General features: G+C 44.0%; 2 protein-coding genes across 2 annotated transcripts in view; one reads left to right on the top strand and one right to left on the bottom strand.

The window, feature by feature from the left end:
• Window positions 1–320, bottom strand: part of LOC310684686 (phospholipase A2 inhibitor NAI-like) — a 118790-nt gene extending 118470 nt beyond the window's left edge. The window contains exon 1 of the mRNA XM_083456152.1: window positions 23–320. The gene's annotated coding sequence lies outside the window, so the exon portion shown is untranslated. The remainder of the gene's footprint in view (window positions 1–22) is intronic.
• The window catches only part of LOC310684737 (phospholipase A2 inhibitor gamma subunit B-like), a 179614-nt gene that overhangs the window by 49298 nt on the left and 112454 nt on the right, over window positions 1–17862 (top strand). The gene's annotated exons all lie outside the window — the stretch shown is intronic.

Here is a 17862-nt window from a genome sequence, read left to right as displayed (position 1 = left end):
TAATCCGTTTGCATTGACTTACGGTTTTGTTCCACTCTGAAGATTGTTCTTGTTTGTAGTTTAAATTCCAGGCAAGGCTGACCTCCCTTTTTCCACCTTACCCACCTCGAATTAGCTCTAATCCATAAATTTTTATTTTAAAAAGTCCCAATTCGGTTTCTTAATGTTTGAGAGCTGATCGCTTCTGTGTGCAAGCTCAGAGCTTCGCTCTTGAGGGATAGAAATGGCTTCCCGCTGTCCGCTTATCTACCCCGCTGCTCTCATCGCCTCCAAAAAAGAGGTTATTTGGCAGCCAGAGGATAAGCCCACAGACCGTGCCAGGACCCTGCCCCTTGAATATCCGTTCAAGGCTGTTTGGGGGGTTGCAGCGCTCTTGCAACCCTCCCTTTTCCCCTCAAAAGCTGGATTCTCTCAGCACTGAGGAATTGTGCTTGCTTTCACTCCCACGATCGCCGGAAGCCTGTCAAATTTGAAGTACTTCTGCTTCAAACATTTTAACTTTTGTTCCATCTGTTTGTTTAATCATGGCTGTCAAATTTTCCCTTTTTAAAAGGGAGATTCCCTTATTCTGCATAGGATTCCTCTCAAGAAAAGGGAAAAGTTGACAGCTATGGGTTTAATAAAGCGTGTTCTCCATCACGGAGAGCATGTGTTGCGGTTGGGGATTCCAAGACACCTTGCTGTTTCTGGGCAGATGGTTTGGCCAACTCTTAAGCAGGGGCGGGCTGTTACTGGGGAAAATTAGATGTTGCCATTTAGTGATTGACAGTCCTATTTGTTAAATACAAGGCACGCAGCAACGGACATCCTCTTTCGCTGCGTGCTTCGGATCACCCGCCCTCCCTTCCCTAATGTTAGGCTGTTTGCTTGACCTTGCTATTGCCTGTCATGGGGTCGTCTGCTTTGGGGCAGGGGCCCGGTAGGAATTTTGCCATTTGGCTGATTAGTGTGTGCCACTTGGTTTTCGCCAACTGCGTAGCAAATCATCACAACTTGTAAGGTTTGCGGTTAGGCATTGGTCTGGAATTGGTTGCTGGAGGGGTATGGATTCGGTTGTGCCTGCCCCCCAAAATGCTGCTGCTGGTGGAGGGGTATGAATTTAGCTGTGCCTGCCCCTCCAAAATGCTGCTGCTGAAGGGTTTTACCGTTAAAGGAACCCAGGGGCTCCCCCTTGCTTTTGTCCGAAACCCCCTAGCAAGGGGCTAGGGCCACGCAAGCCCCTTGGAGCATGCTGGGGAGAGGTAAGGCATGGTTCCCAGTCCCGTCTCTCTCCCCAGGTGACTTACCCTTCCTGACTTCGCGGGGGGTGCGAATGTCAGAGCTGTCCCTGTGCGGGGGCAGTTAGTGCTACCAATGCCTAAGCAACCGCTCACATTGCTGTATTTGAATAAAGTTGTGGCCAAAATTATGCCAAAAAAATTAAACAAAAATTAAGTGTCAATTGTGTTTTCCTTTGGGGTGTATTGGGGACCTCGACACGCAACAATGACAGTCTAATAGTTTGTAACATTTTATTATCACCAGACTTGTCAATTAAAGACTTTTCACAGTTTGCTATTTCTTTTAATATGTCTTTTGATCTTTCACCTCTTTTGATAAGCATTTTGCTGTTTGAAGGAGCCTTTAATAATCACCTTCCCAGTATGCCATACTGTATTTAAATCTGTACATTTCCCTATATTTAACTCAAAGAAGTCAGCCAAACATAAAATCCCTTCTGCATTATTCCAGTCTTTCTAACAAGCTGTCATTCAGCTTCCATCTAAAAGTGGTATTTGGTTGGCCTTTCATAATTGTAAATATCAGATTATGATCTGATAAAGTTTCAGTTGTATTTCAGTGTTCTTAAAACCAGATACTATGGACTTTGATACCCATAACATGTCTATTCTTCCAAGGTTGTTTCCTGGAGGAAGCTGGACCAAGAGGAGGCAGGTGATCAGGAGTGTCTTAATCATTCTAGAAAGCTGAAGAGTCAGGAAGAGTAGTGGGCCAAAGAGGAAAGCATGACGAGGCTTAGTTGGAGGAAAGTATAGGCCACGACAAGGAGCACTTTGCCAGCACCCAGGAACAAGAGGTTCAGCACAGTGTCACAAATTGCTAGAATTCTAATAGCACCATACCAGAATTTAAAGCAGTGTTGAAAGCAAATTAAATCTCTTTCCCCTCCCAAGAACTCCAAGGACACGTCCCTCCTAATCTGTGCCAGCCTCAGTTTCACCACCCAGGGGAAATGAGGCCTCACAGGTTACACTAGATTTCATAGCTTAGCAGCAAAATTGGATTAGGTTTCTGGAACCTCAAGCATTTTGCCAGATTTCACTGTCAGTGGTATGAAACTGATTGTGAGGGGGAGACAAGTGTTCCTCCAACAAGGGATTTCAACCTCGTGCCTTAAAATCCTAGGAATCCTAGGAAAACATGTAGTCCATAATCATCATGCCTTTGTCTCTGACACAGGTAAAAGGTAAGAGGGAAAGGACCCCTGGATAGTTAAGGCCAGTCAACAGTGACTGTGGGGTGCAGCGCTCATCAGGCCACAGGATCCAGCATTTGTCTTCAGACAGCTTTCCAGGTGATGTGGCCAGCATGACTAAACGCTGCTGGCACAATGGGACAATGGGACAGACACCAAAGTTGCTTTATCTCTCTGTCTTCTTCCAGCTTGCTGTCTTAACATCTGTCTCACATCACTGCAAAACTCTGCTCTCACCTCTGGCTTTGTTTCTTGAAGGAGGGCCCCCCACCCATTTTCTGTTTGCACAAAGCCCCTTAATACCCCATCAGCTCACCAGGAACATGGTTTGACTATTCTGCCAATTGACTAACTTTTAACACTTACTGGATCCAGGGAATAGATGGGTCTGGCATACATCTTAGGACCCCTTTTGTCCGCCCCCCTCCAACCCCCCCCAAAACCCCCCACCTCGTAACTGTTGGTTAAAGCAGAGTTCCGTGCCCAGCGGAAGGATGAGGAGTACGTGCTGCATACTCTTGGTTGCTTTATTTACAGTTCAAAGCAGTTATATTACAGAAAGACATCTTGCCTCTGCCGGAGCAGAAAAGCATCCTCTCTCCTCGACAGCTTGGAGAGAAACAACAACAGTGAAAAACAGGAAACCAGTGTACGTCACATCCAGTCTCCCTTTCCCGTGAGAAACTCCAACAGTACAGTACAGACTGTGGAATGTAAACACCTGTCTCGTGACAAGCCCTTTCGCTGCACAGTGAAGGAAAACAGAAACCAACATCCTCCCCCTTTCTGTGAACATCACTGGGCAGCGTGTTCGTACAATATCAGTACAAACCCAACTTCTGCACATAGGTACAGTGTTGATCCCTTGATACAATCTTGGATAATACATCAGCAGGAATTTTATTACCTGGCATATAGGACACCGTTACGAGTCCCTTCTGAATACATTCCTTAGCATGCTGCAATTTTAATTGCAAGTGCTTCGTGCTTTGCTTACAACCTTCAGACTTCAGCAAAGCCAAACATGCTTTGTTGTCCTGGTAAACCTGGATTGGACATTTGACAGGAATTTTCACATCTTTGCACAATTGTATCAACCATTCACAATCCTTAAGTGAATAAGACAGTGCATTCAGTTCAGCTTCACAAGTACTTAAGCTAACTGTTGTTTGCTTCTTGCATGACCAATCAAACAGACCCTGATTGTACATGTAGCAAACTCCAGACGTACTTTTCCTGTCTTCAGTGTCACTTCCAAAACTTGCATCTGCAAATATCTCAAGACCACCAGACTTCTGATTGTTAAATCTCAGTCTGTAATGCATAGTGCCTTTCAAATACCGCGCTATGCGTTTCAGAGCTTTCCAATCCTTGACACTAGGATTGTTGACTTGTCTGCTTAGCAAATTACAGCTAACAGCAATGTCTGGTCTTGAACATCTGGCAATGAAGTTTAGCTTGCCTAGCACACTTCTGTACAGTGTAGAGTCAGAAAATGCTTCTCCAGTGTCATCTACCTGATAACCTGTTGTCATCGGTGTGTCTACAGGGTTAGCATCCATCAGGTTTAGTTTGCTTAACACATCAGCAATTTTCCGTGACTGGTGTACTAGAATGTTACCATCTTGATCTCTTTCTATTTCCAGAGATAGGTAGTTGTTTACCTCACCAAGATCTTTCATGTCAAAGTGCTCTTTCAGTTGAGCTAGGGCGTTATTGTACATTGCGACATCTTTCCAAAAGAATAATAAATCATCAACATAAAACAAACAGTACAGTTTCTTTTGCCCCTCCTCTTTGACAAATATACATGGATCAGCTTTCCCTTGCTGAAAACCTAGAGAAAACAATACTTCAGTGAGTTTTGTGTGCCAACACCGTGCACTTTGTTTGAGACCATAAAGGGATTTCTTCAGAGCACAAACAAATCCCTGTTTTACCTGTACGCCATCAGGTGGAAGCATATAAAGTGATTCATCCAGAGATCCGTACAGAAAAGCTGTATTAATATCATGGTGACTAATGTGTAGATTTTCCTCTGCAGCTAGCTTGAGCATAAGCCTAATGCTTTCATACCTCACTGTGGGTGAGTAGGTCTCGTGATAGTCTTCACCTGGTACTTGTGCAAAACCTCTGGCTACCAATCTGGCTTTGTGTCTGACTATCTTGCCATTTTGATCAGTCTTCGCTTTGAAGACCCATTTGCTTCCAAGCAGTTTCATTCCTGGAACTACTGGAACTAGCTCCCATGTTTTGTTCCTTTCCAAGGAATCAAGCTCAGCCTTCATGGCATTTAACCATGGTTCAGCTTCCTTTGAATCCAAACCCTGGATTTCTTGGAAACTTGAAGGTTCAAATACCTTCTTGGAGCTTTTAACAGCTGTTACTGCTATCGTAGCAAATTCATCAGCAAATCTCTTTGGAGGTTTGCCTTTTGTGGCTCTCTGTGACCTACGAATTAGCCTTAAGTCTTCAACACTCTCCTCTTCCTTCTTAGGAGAAAAGCGACCTATTGTGAACAATGGTTCTTCCAATTCTTGATCAGAGCTTTCAGAGGGTCGCATAGAGGCTTTCGCACTCTTGAAATCCTCTGAATCACCCGATTCAGTTTCAGATTCAGACTCAGCACCTTCATCAGTGGGTGTGGGTTGTTGTGGTTGCTTCTGACTATCCTCAGTCTCATCACTGTCATCAGGATAACATTGGAAAATTCCCACATTCTCCCCCCACTTTGCATTGTATTCAACACTTCTCGTGAGCTTAATTGTCTTAGAGTCAGTCATCATTATTCTGTAAGACCCTTTCTGATAACCTAGAAAGATACCATGCAATCCACGCTTGTCTAACTTTGAATTTTGTGGTGAATGAACCCACATGTCAGAACCAAAAATTTTCATGTGTTTGATGTATGGCTTCTTGCCAAACATCTTCTCATAGGGGGTACAACCAATCGCTGAAGATAACCTGCGATTGTAACTGTAAACAAAACACGAGAGAGATTCGGCCCAATAACTCTCTGGAAGATTGGCATCATGTAGCAAGGTTTTTAACCCTTGAAGCAATGTCTGATTTGCCCGTTCCGCAAGTCCATTCTGCCATGGCGAGCGAGGACTAGACAAATCGTGTTGAATTCCTTTCTCAGTCAGAAAAGCTTCAAACTGCTGAGAAGTGAATTCTCCCCCGCGATCACTGAAAAGAGTCTTTATCTTCTTACCATGCACATTTTCCAACCAAGCACAGAATTCCTTGAACCTAGGAAAAGCCTCTGATTTCTGCTTGAGATTGTACACAAAAATATATCTAGAAAATGCGTCAATGAGAACCATGAAGTACCTATTTCCACCCAAAGAGGGCGCTAGTGGTCCAACCAAATCAGCATGAATAATCTGGTATGGTTCCGTAGCTTGCCTACTAGACACCTTACCTTTCGCAGCCATTTTCACCTTGTTTGCTGCGCATGCTTTGCACTTCATGTGGTACCTGCAGGGTCTAATAGTCATACCTTCAACCAAGGCAGGCATTTTAGATACTGCCTCAAAATGCAAATGACCAAATTTTCGATGAAAATCATGAATACATCCTGCATGCAAACTTTTGTTAGAACCTGCAATGCAACAAGTGTCATCCTGCACAACATCATCATAATACAAAACAAACAAACGATCAACATATTCAGCATGCAATTCATAGTCATTTTTCTTTGTGATGATGCACTTCTTGTTCTTGAAGGAAACGTCAATGTTCCGCTCATTCAGTTGTCCAACGCTGAGCAGATTATGTTTGGCGTCTGGCACGTAAAGGACATTCTGTATCGATAAGTCCAAACTGTGAAGAACAACAGTTCCGTAGCCTTTACTGGGAATAGTGTGGTCATCCGCCTGGTGAATCGCACCTTCCTGCGGTGTAAAAGACACAAAAAGTCTCTTATCGTTGCACATGTGGTGGGTCGCCGCCGAATCAACAACGAAGAAAGATCTAGACGTCTTCTGGACCTCTGCAACCTTTGGAGTGAAGCGTGAAACCATAGCCTTGTGCTGCGTTGTCCTAGACACCGGACCTTTGCCTTTGCCTCGGCCTTTTCCACGCGATGAGCTTTCGCTGCGCTGCTCTGTCTTGGCCCTGGGATATCTGCATTCCCTCTTCATATGGCCTAGACGTCCACACGAGTAGCATTTCACTGCCTTCAAAGCTTTGGCGCCATCTGGTGGTTCCACTGCACTATGGGATGACGTCTGTGAAGACTCCCCCTTGCCCATGCAGCTAGCACCCCGGCGATCTGCTTCATTTAACACCACGGCAGTAACAAAGTCCACTGTTAGCTGAGCTGTTGGCTGCACAGCAATCTGGGTTGCAACAGACTCCCAACCTGAACCCAAAGATTGTAGTATCATGAAAGAATACACAGCCTCTGGAAAGTTGAGTCCTCTCTGTTGCAGCTCATGTCTCAGATTTTGCATCTCCATCAGATGTAAACGCACATCTCCACCTTCAGCAAGAGCCATATTATGCAGCTTGTTAAAGTAAAACATAGTAGATCCAGCTTCTGTCCTTAAGTGAGCCTCTCTCAAAGAATTCCAAATTTCTCTGGCTGAGGTCTTATCACGCAATAGACAGAGCTCTTCTGGGGATACTATCAATGTAAGTGTTCCCCGTGCTTTGGAATCCTTAACTTTCCATGCATCTGTAACTGGAGCTGGGGGGGTTTCTGTAATGACCTCAAACAAACCCTCTTTCCGCAGAATTGCCTCTGCATACAAAACCCAGTCGGCATAATTTTTCTTGTTGAGCTTAGGAATCCCACAAGCATCCTGAAGGGCCATCATGACTCTGGCATTAGCCTTCAGCGTCATATATGCTGCTTTAAATCTTGCTGCGTCACTGCTGCACCTGCTTTATTCCAAAAGCGCACTTAAAAGTTACTTTCGATTTCCCCAGCATAGTAACTTGAGCCTGGGAGCCATTTTCCTATTCCCGGCAAAACGGCTTTAACAGTTCAAAGTCCAGCCATAAAGCCATTAACTAGAAGCTGGCAGGCTGCCCGGAGCAGTAGCAACATACCTCATCAATCATGTTTATGCGCAGAGCAGATTCCAATCCGATCTGTCCCTCTGCATTCCGATCCTTTGCCGGCACTCCGATTCGACTTCTGGAGCCCATAACCACGTGTTGGTTAAAGCAGAGTTCCGTGCCCAGCGGAAGGATGAGGAGTACGTGCTGCATACTCTTGGTTGCTTTATTTACAGTTCAAAGCAGTTATATTACAGAAAGACATCTTGCCTCTGCCGGAGCAGAAAAGCATCCTCTCTCCTCGACAGCTTGGAGAGAAACAACAACAGTGAAAAACAGGAAACCAGTGTACGTCACATCCAGTCTCCCTTTCCCGTGAGAAACTCCAACAGTACAGTACAGACTGTGGAATGTAAACACCTGTCTCGTGACAAGCCCTTTCGCTGCACAGTGAAGGAAAACAGAAACCAACAGTAACAATTTATTTATTTTATTCTGTCTTTTCCCTGATGGGCCTCAAGATGGTTTACAGGTAAGAATAATAACCATTTAAAAAAAAGGAAAAGAAGGAGAAGTATGAACAACAATTAAATATCGATAGAATTAAACAATATGCAAAACAATCACAAGTGGGGAGAATGGTTTGATGTCCTGCTTTGAGGCTTTGCACAGGCATCTGGTTGGCCATTGTGAGAACAGGGCCAGGTTTAGCCGGTTCATTTCAACTCTACCAGTTGAGGTTCATGGGAAATCTAACATCAGCCAATATTTCCTCAAAATGCTGCTCAGCCAATTTACCTTCTGAATAAGAGTGGATTCATAGTGCACTTGTTGAAGACATGTGGTTTCATAGTTTGGTCTAAAATTAGCAAACTGCTCTTTTGGCTGAAAAAGGGAAGCCAAAAGCCAGAGAAGATTGGAGGACTATGACCACCAAGGGTAGAGGACATTTGGCTTGGGGGCCAAAAGCAGACCCTGCAAGCCTCTCCAAAGGCCTCAGGGGAAGGGATAGCAGGTGGTACATTATAGCTGTGCTTGGGGTCAAACAGGAAACAGGGAGCCAAAGGAGTGGAGCCAGAAATTTACCTGGACATCGGAAAATGTTTGCATATCTTGTGTGAAGATTAGCATTTACATTTTTGTGTAATACTACATAAAATACGATGGCACTTCTTCTTCCGCCTGCTTCCTCTTCTGCCAATATGCTCCTGCCTACTTCTCCCAGCCAATCCAGAGAGGCAGCAATGAAGTCCCACTGAAAGATACTATTCCTTTCTGTGAGGAATAGAACTCAAGCCTATGATAATGGGCAAATATGGCTGGAAAATACAGCAGCGCACAAGCAAAAATACAGAAACAGTGCTTCAGCTTGCGGTTGTCAAACACTCAAGTGATGTGCAAATGATGCCGCTGAATGCATGCCTGAAGCACTAGCCTTTCTTGGAACAATTCAAGCTGTGTACCACCAGTTCAGTTCCAGACCTAAGTGGAGGGAATTTACTACAAAACCATATTGCTTGTTCTCTTCATGTTATGTCTGGAAGAAAATGGTTGACTGTGTAAAGCCTTCTGCATCTCACTTGATTGTCACTTGACTGGTCCCTTACCATTGGCTGTGGTGAGGACTGAAGGGCCTGCCCCTTGCACGGCCTTCACTATCTGGCCTACAGGGCAGGGCCCAGGCGCATGCACTCCAGCTATAAAGACTCCTGTTTCAGTGAGGACTGGACCTTTGACTGTGGTGAGGACTGCAGAGTCTGTTACCTTTGTAAGGCCATTACCAGCTGACCTATGAGGTGGAACCAGACTCACGTGAATGAACTCCTTGGGCAGGGCTTGGCGGCGGCCGGGGGGGGGGGGGTTCTGCTATTGTTTCCCTGCTCCGAGTTTCTAATTTGTTTAAAACATTCTCAAGCAGCTTTTAATTTGTGGGGTTTAAAAATTCAGCTGTAAAATGATTGTATATTACAAAACTGAACGTGCCAAGTTGGCTGACTCTAGAGACTTTCCTCATACATTGTGGGGAAATTGGGGTGGAGAAGGACTGGAAGGTCATTTGGTAAAATTACATACAAAGGAGAACGATCGTTGTTTCTTAATTGAAGAGTTGTTTCTTAATTGAAGAGGCAGTTGGCAGAAGATCATACCATTCTAAAAAAACCACATTTTATTAATTTCAGCACTGAAATTTGTGTTGCAAGAAATTTCAATTTCTAATTTCATCATTTCCCGCCCCTCACTGGACCAGTTCTTCCCACCTCTACTCCCAGACCTCCCCGCTTTGGCCTATAAATTCCCCCACATCAGCCTCTTCCTCCATAAGTCAGCTGCTGGCTTGTTCTGAGTCTTCCTAAGCTTTTGATCTATTCAGCGCTATGAAGGCTTTCCTCAGTATCTGCCTTCTCCTGGCCCTGTTTCTCCCAGGTGAGTAGGAAGCTGAAATCCTGGATTCTTCTTTTCACTACCTGGGAGGGGATGTGGGGTGGACTAAGCTAGAGAGACTGAGATAGGTTCATGGGGGGGGGGATATGCTGAAAAGATTGGATAAGACCAAGAGCATCTGGGAATCAAAATAGAAAGGAATCTCTGGTAGCAGGGGCGAAACTAGGCTTTATTTCACCCAGGTCAAACACCCAGTTTTGCACACACCCCCCACATGCATTTGCACACACATACACACAGAGGCTGAGAGCCGCAATGCAGCCTCTGGAGGCATCACCAAGGGCAAAGAACTTGGCTAGTCTTCCCTCCCAGCAACGGCACTGCCTGTTAGTGCTTGATTTTATAGTGCTTCCTGTGCTGATGTGGTTGCTCTGTTTGGGCTTGTTACACTTCTCATGAGACTGGGCCACCTCCCCATTACTTCCAGCACAAGTGAGCAATTCATGGCTTATGGACCTCATGTCAGCTGCAATCGGTTGTCTATGCCACATACCTGCGGATTGACCCCTTGTCCTGTTTCGGTAACTGTGCTTCCCTCAGTTGGCCAAGCAGGTGTTTGGCAGGGCAGATGAGCACACAATCGATTGTGATGAAGGTGGATGGGGAAGCCTTTCCTGGTGCACCTTTCTCCCCATTGCCCTCATGCTCTGCTCATGCTCTGGGCTGGTGGTAGCACACTTCCCAGTACCAATAATGTGGGCTGTGTGCAGCAGTGTGTGATGGGACTTTTGAAATTGCACTTTACAACTTAATGCCCATCTGACTGGTGCAGGGAAGAAGGGGGAACCACACAGTCAATTATCTAGGCAACAGGGAGAGGTAAGGTGGAATGTGCTGCAATGGGGGAAGGAGATGCCATTGCTTTGGTGTGGGGATGCATGAATCACCATAAAGCTATTTCTCTGTCTATCACTGTGAGTGGGTATGTTTGGGTGGGAGAAATGGGAGGAAAGTGTGTATATGTGTACATGCATCTTCCAACCCACCACTGCTTGTGGATCCTGAAAACCAATAAGATTGCTGTATGATAAAGGGCCATTTGACCCTTTAAGGAGTTCCCTTTTCCCTCTTCTAAAAGCTGAACAAGACACTTTAAATAAGAAATAACTTTTACTTTGTGTGCTTGCACTTTCAGATTAATATGTACAATGCAGGAAAATGTTGATAATACATTTTATATAGATTTGTTTCTAACATAAATACTGTTAGAGACAAACTGAGACTGATAGCAGTACACCACTTCTGCTGCTCTCATACAGAAGATGGTTAATAAGGGCCACTGCTGTACCACCTGACATAACTGTCTCAAACATATGACATTACAGAGTTGTAGAGACCTTGTGAGCATTATTTAGCATTTTGGATGCTTTCATCCCACATGACCCACTATTGCAAGTGGATCCTGAGTTGATGAAAGCTGCTTCTATTTCGTTTGTTGGATTATATCTAACAAAGGTTGAGCTCATGGTCATATTTCTAACCGTGAATGTAGATGCCGTTTCTCATGGAATGAGCAACTTTGTGGTGCCACTGAATGTTTCTTCATCTCTCCTCACAGAAGTGGCAAATCTAATGTGTTCCTACAATTACTTGGATTTTTGCAAAATTGACAACGGCTTTTGCTTACAACATGATGTCAAGGTCATTTTAAGTGAGTATGTCTTTTCTGTTTAATTAAAATTGGGTGTGTAGGTCCACCATTTGGTCCCTGGAGTATCTAGGGGTGACCTTTCATGCATTCAGGTGAGTAATTAAGTGCTGGACAACCAAAGAACTGGAGATGAATTGAGTTTAGTGTACACATGAACCAGGCCTGTGATTCTCCCCAGAAGAGTGTGTTGACATATAATGGGCTTGGTTTCTTCAAGGGATTTGAGTACATCTGGAAGATTTCTCTTTCTGGGGCCCAAGAAATTCAGCCAGGAAACATGCTGTGAAGAAAGAGCCTGAGCTGCACATCAATTCTGAGTCAAGCCTCTTCTTAGCAAAGAGGATAGTTAAAGGACCTATTTGAGGGACCAAAGAAACTTGATCAGAAATAGCCAAGGCTTCTCCGTTCCCATAAGAGAGAAGTGGGCCTTTAAAAAACTGAGCTGCTTCTTGCAGTTTGTTCCCCTTCCAACAGGAGAGGATCCAGTTGCCTTTCCAGCACTGTGGTTCCAAGATGGAATCTTCTAAAAATTAATGATTCTTTGTGAGTAAACCTGAACAACAAGTGATGTGCTTTGGTTAAGATTGGTTTAGTTTAGAGCCACAGTGCTTGGGTTTATTTTGTATTCTGCTTTGACTTTTTGCATGTTTCCCTGTTACCTTAATTCCTAGTAGGTTTCTTAAATTGACTGCTGAAGTGTACATGTCTTCCAATGTTGGGGTTTTAGAATCCACACTTGCGTAGAACCTACTGTGAGTTTAGGATAAGAGATGTAGGTGACCAGCACACTCTTCTGAGTCCTGGGAGACTCAGAAAGAGTATGGGGTGCCACTATACTTTGAGACAAACCACAATCAGAGGAGTGTTGTGGTACTGGCTCCAAACCTTTGAAAACGTAATTGCTTTAGTGTACTCCAAGTTTTCTCCCAACTGGGGCTGCAGGAGTAAGTGAGAGCATGGTGACACCTTGTTATTTGCTTGCATACAACATAGTGCTGTAACACACCTCTGTATTTTCTTTGTGCATGTGTGCAGTTTTGTTGTTTAGAGTCACATTCCATAACATTTAGAGAGTGCCAAGAAAGTGACATAACTGGGAGTGCGATAGCATGAATCTATGCAAATAGTAATGCATTTAATTCAAGCCTCACATATGTTCTTCATTGAAATGAAAGAGGGTTTATACAATACATTGTTTCGGTGATATAATACCTGCTCACATGAAGACAGGAAGTGGAAGCTACCTCATGCAGACTCAAACCCTTGGTCCATCTTTATCTTGTCTAAACCAATTGGCATGAGGTGTCTACTGTCTATTGGTAATTTCCCTCATCCATACCTGGAGATGAATCATTAGTCATTGAATCTTGGACCTTATGCATCCAATGCAAATGATCTACTAGTGAGTTAGGGCCCTTCCTCTGTTATTTAATAGAGTGTGTAATATGTCAGCTATGGACTTTAGACAGGGCAGCCAATTACTGTTAACATGCTTTCTGTGAATATTCTCTGGCCTTTGCCTCACACCTCCCTCAACTGATTTTCCCAACTGCCATGTATGATAATTCCTCACTGACAGTTAACTACCAACTGATAAGAAACATGAGCCAATTGGGGTCTGCTGTTTCCTTGACCAACCAGAATTAAATGACCTGAACCCAGCCCTTTGAAGCAAGATTCAAAGTCATCTTCTCACTATCTGCAAAGCAGCTGCTGCCAAGTAGGCAGTGATGTAGCGTGGGAGGGGCATTGCCCTGGGCACATTTTTTCAAGTGGGTGCCACCATGTACTGCCACTATAGCTCCCTCATTGAGGGAACCCACAACTGGGCTGGCCTTTGGGGCTGGAGTGTGGGTGGCAGCAGCAACCGGTCCACTCCTGGATCAGGCGTGACTTGGGAGCAGAAGCGTTGGAGAGGTGCTGATACTGCAGCCGAGGGAGTAACGAAGTCCATCTGCCACTATGCCTTGCATGGCTGTTGAAGCTCATTTCTCACTCAGTACATGGGGCTACTGGGGTGCTGTGTTGGGCTCCTTCATTTTCTGCGTCCCTCTCCCAGTCTGCCCTGCCCTCACAGATACACACGCTGGGCACCATGGGCTCATGCAATGCCGCGGCAAGTAGGTCTGCAATATTATAATACCATACTTCCTCAAACCCTGACAGGCACACGCTGACATTTCACACAAATCTCTCTCTTTAAAAAAAAAGCCAACATGAACAGACATATATACATTTCCTCTTAGAAGGTTACATGCATCAACCACTGGATCCTCCTGGAAAAGCTATCTGAGCTGTGGGTGGGTGGTAGTGCTTTGTAATCATTCTGGTTGTCTTCAGTGGGTGATTTTCAACTCTATAGAGACTTGTACCTGAGTGACAGGCCATAATGATAAACAGGAATGTAAAGTTGCTGGAGCATCATGAGTTAAGTGAATTAACCAACCTGATATAGTTTGCAAATTGAGGCAAAGGGGCAGTAGGGATGTTGAGTTTGGGAGCTCTGCGACCCCCAATTCCCACCCCCCAATACATTTGCTTGTTGCCGCAGTTCTCAACTGATGTGCTAAATGCTGTGTGATTTTTAATTGTACTTTTCTTATTGCCTTTAATTCTTTCACTGTATTTTATTTTCTCCTACAAACTTGGATTGTGAAGTGAACGTTCACCACCTCAATACTAGCCTTCTCTTTTTCCAGGGTTGCCAGTTTTTCTTACCATCTTATTTATTTATTAAATTTCTATACCACCCTTCATCTGAGGATCACAGGGCAGTTTACAGTAGAAAAACACAAAAATGCATAGCATAGTAATATAATCTTCTTCTGCCTCTTAAAAATATAGTATATGGCATGTTCTTGAGTGGGCCTCTGAAACAACTAACTGATTATTAGGTAAAGATGAATGGTAGATTAGCCTGTTTCGAGCCCTTAGCAAAACCAAGTCTGCCTTGACCCATTTATGTGCAATTTTTAAAGGAAATATCCTAGAATATTTACATGCTTTGGGAGAAGAAAATATGTTGTACTCATTGGTTGATTACTAATGAAATGACTTGAATCACTAGCTTGCAAATCCAGTGCTTGACATATTTTATTTTCTTCAGTCTCCCATTTGGCAATTATTATTTTTTAAAAAAACATCATCTAGATTTCAGTAAGGAGAGATGTGATTTGAATTTTTGCAGATTTAGTCTTTCCAATTCTTGCTCACAGATGGGTCTGCAGTAAAATCCAAGGTTATAATGGACTGTGCTACAAATTGTCCCTCAACGAATTACAGCTTCTCTACATTAGAAGGTGATTACTTCAAGAATAGGATCTACTGCTGCCAAACTAAATTATGCAACGCAAGAAAGATTGACTGTAAGTAGCTGCATTCTTTTAGATTTATATATCTCTATGTATCCCTGAGCATGAATAGCATTGAGGTTTCCCATTTCCCCATTGGTTGCTGATAGACAAATGATACTGTTCCAGTGCAATAACCATCTTCCTAGTTTACATGGGAGATGATTAGAATCAGCATCACCATCTGTGTCTCAAGGGGGAAGCAAGTGTCCTGTCTGAAGCACTTATTGACAAAGAGCTTCAAATGACCCCTGGGTGATTCTTCATTTATTGGGCGATTGGGGAGCGATAGAGAGATGAATAACCACTAAAACATCTGACAGTGGGTGCCATTTGCAGACCAGCGCGTGGCACTCCCTAGAGACAAGCCAGTTGGCCTGAGCTGGCCTGCCTTCCAAGATTCATGGACCATTGGGGTTCCTGCCAAACCCCTATTTAAACCAGCCAATCTGTGGTGTCACTTAGGGCCGGGCCAAGTGAGCAGACCGCGAGTGAGAAAATTTCATTCCGGTCTGCTCTGGGGTTTTATAAGTGGGGCGGAGCCAGCGTGGGACACACAGTCGGTTCTGGAGCTTCACCCACCCAACCCTCTCTTAGATCTCTTCCTTTTGTGGCAGTTTAACCATTTTCCTTCCAGGTTTGTGGGTGTTGCTACCGTCTTATGATGGTTGCTGTTGAAGAGCCAGGAAGGAATTGTCCCTGCTCCGCAGGTTTCACCTTCCCCGTAGGACCTGTCACAACATTGGCAGTTTTAGGCCTTGGACAGAAACCTTTAGTCGTCATTCTAGGGGTGGGGGGACTGCAGTGGTGACTCACCCCTCCTTGCAATGGCGTTTTCAGGGTTCAGGGCTTGTGTGAAGGGGGTCACTGGCCATACACTGGTAGGTTGTTGGTGAACTTCCCAAAATTGTGTGGAGAAGTGGGGGCTGGCTATGTAAAGATGCATTTTACAATGCCCCCTCTGATCCAATTAACTCTGCTGTGCCTCAGTTCCCTGGCTGGGGGGCTGAGAGGGATACACGGCCAATGCCTAAGCCAAAGTTTCCTACATAGGAAACTGTGGATAAAGTTGTGGCCATTTTAATCATAATAAATGTTGACATGTATGATTCATTGCTCTGGGCCTGTCTCCCAGGGAAGAGGGGGGTCTCCGCCTGAACACACAATACATTTCTTCCTTGCTCCCTACTAGCCCAACTAGAGTCTGGAAAAGGAGACTGTGACCTGGGAAGTAGCGAAATTGTTGTCAGGAATATATGTGTGACTAATGGGTGGCAATTTATATTATTATTTTATACGGTTCAGTAAGTGAACCATTTCTTTCTTTCTTTGGTTTTTGAAGTACATTTTTGTTGTGTGGAAGGAGTGACAGGCGATAGGGGATTGTGACTTGAGTAAGAAATGCTGGAGTGACTGGGCAGATGATGTGCTTGTGTGCATTTGTGAAACAGAATGGGATCTGTGATACTGACTGAGTAGCAGGTATTTTATTATTTGTGTAAATGTAGGGCATAAATTCAGTGTAATGTGTAGTGAGTTGGGAGATGTCTTGGCAAAAGGGTCTCTGAAGAGAGGGAAAGGATCCCTGAATCTAAATATATCTTATTTTTATTTCTTTTGAGATTTGATTGCTTTATTGCATTGCATTGTAGCTATGTGTAAAACTGCTTTTTATTTTATTGTAGTTTCACAGTTTCATACACACACACACACACACTTTGAGACTGTATTGTGGTATATAAAACATATATAAATGTATTGAATACAAATAATAATAATAATAATAATAATAATAATAATAATAATAATAACAAGCTGTATTTACTATTTTAAATATATATATATCTATATGTAGATATCTATGTGTATACCCTTCAGCAATAGGTGACAGCATAGTTTACAACATAGTAACAAAGTAACAAACAACATAATGTAGGGCTGCCAAACCTCTGGGTTTTCCCGGCCATATCCATGTGTTTGTGGGAGGGTTGGGGTGGGAGATGTCCCAATGTCCTCTCAAGAAATGTTGGAACATATGCCTACCAGGGCTGGGCCTGGCTCACAAGTGGGTGGCCTACCACCTGAAGCCTGTCTGGCTTCTCTCTCCCCGACCCAAAACACACCATCCAGGCAGGTGAAGTCCTGCAGTCCAACTGCTGGCATCTCAGTCTAGGTATTCAAGGTACTAACCAGATCTGCATTGTCTGCTTGATTAATGCAATCCTCTGGCAGGATTGTAGAACCAAGGCCTTGGAATTTTTTTATGGAGATATATGGGCTGGATCCATGTATTTATTGCATGGATTGCTTTTGGCAGGGCCAGGATATGATTTCAATGGGCTAAGGTGTCCGTTCTCTGATACTTCTGACCCAGAAGATTGTCCGAAGTTGAGAAATCTCAGATGTCGTGGTGATGAGACTCGATGCATTGAGTTTGTCCTTGTTCACAGTAAGTATCACTGCCAATAAATGTGAGGGAGATTAGAAACACAGTTTGCCAGGGTGGGTTGGTTGCTCTCTTATTCTGTTTGCAGCTTCATGCCAGAAAAAAAAGATTTCATGTTTTGTGGGGAAGGGCAGGTTTCTCTCCCCTGAACATATTACAGTATTATGCAGTATATAGTTGAGCCTATGAAGTGATGATCCAGAATGCAATATTGAGCCTCTCTTGCATAATAACAAAAAAATACACATGTGACCATGCCTCTTTCTCTTTACCAGATGACAGTTCGGTTCCTGATAAGGTTTATAATGGCTGTGCCACCCCAACGTTTTGTGAGTTGGCTAGGACATCACCGTATTATAACTACCTTTCAGGCACTATAACAGAAGCACGATGCGGTGATACTCTGCCTCACTGAAAGCGGCTCAACAATGAAGGGTAGTTAGGAGAGAAGAATGTCTCCATCATTTTGGATCCCACCACTTGCAGCATT

This window comes from Podarcis tiliguerta, assembly GCF_965153285.1.
Source record: "Podarcis tiliguerta genome assembly, chromosome: 8".
In the NCBI taxonomy this organism is placed as follows: Eukaryota; Metazoa; Chordata; class Lepidosauria; order Squamata; family Lacertidae; genus Podarcis; species Podarcis tiliguerta.
Note: the sequence above shows the minus strand (reverse complement) of the source record. Positions and strands in the feature narration are given on the sequence as shown.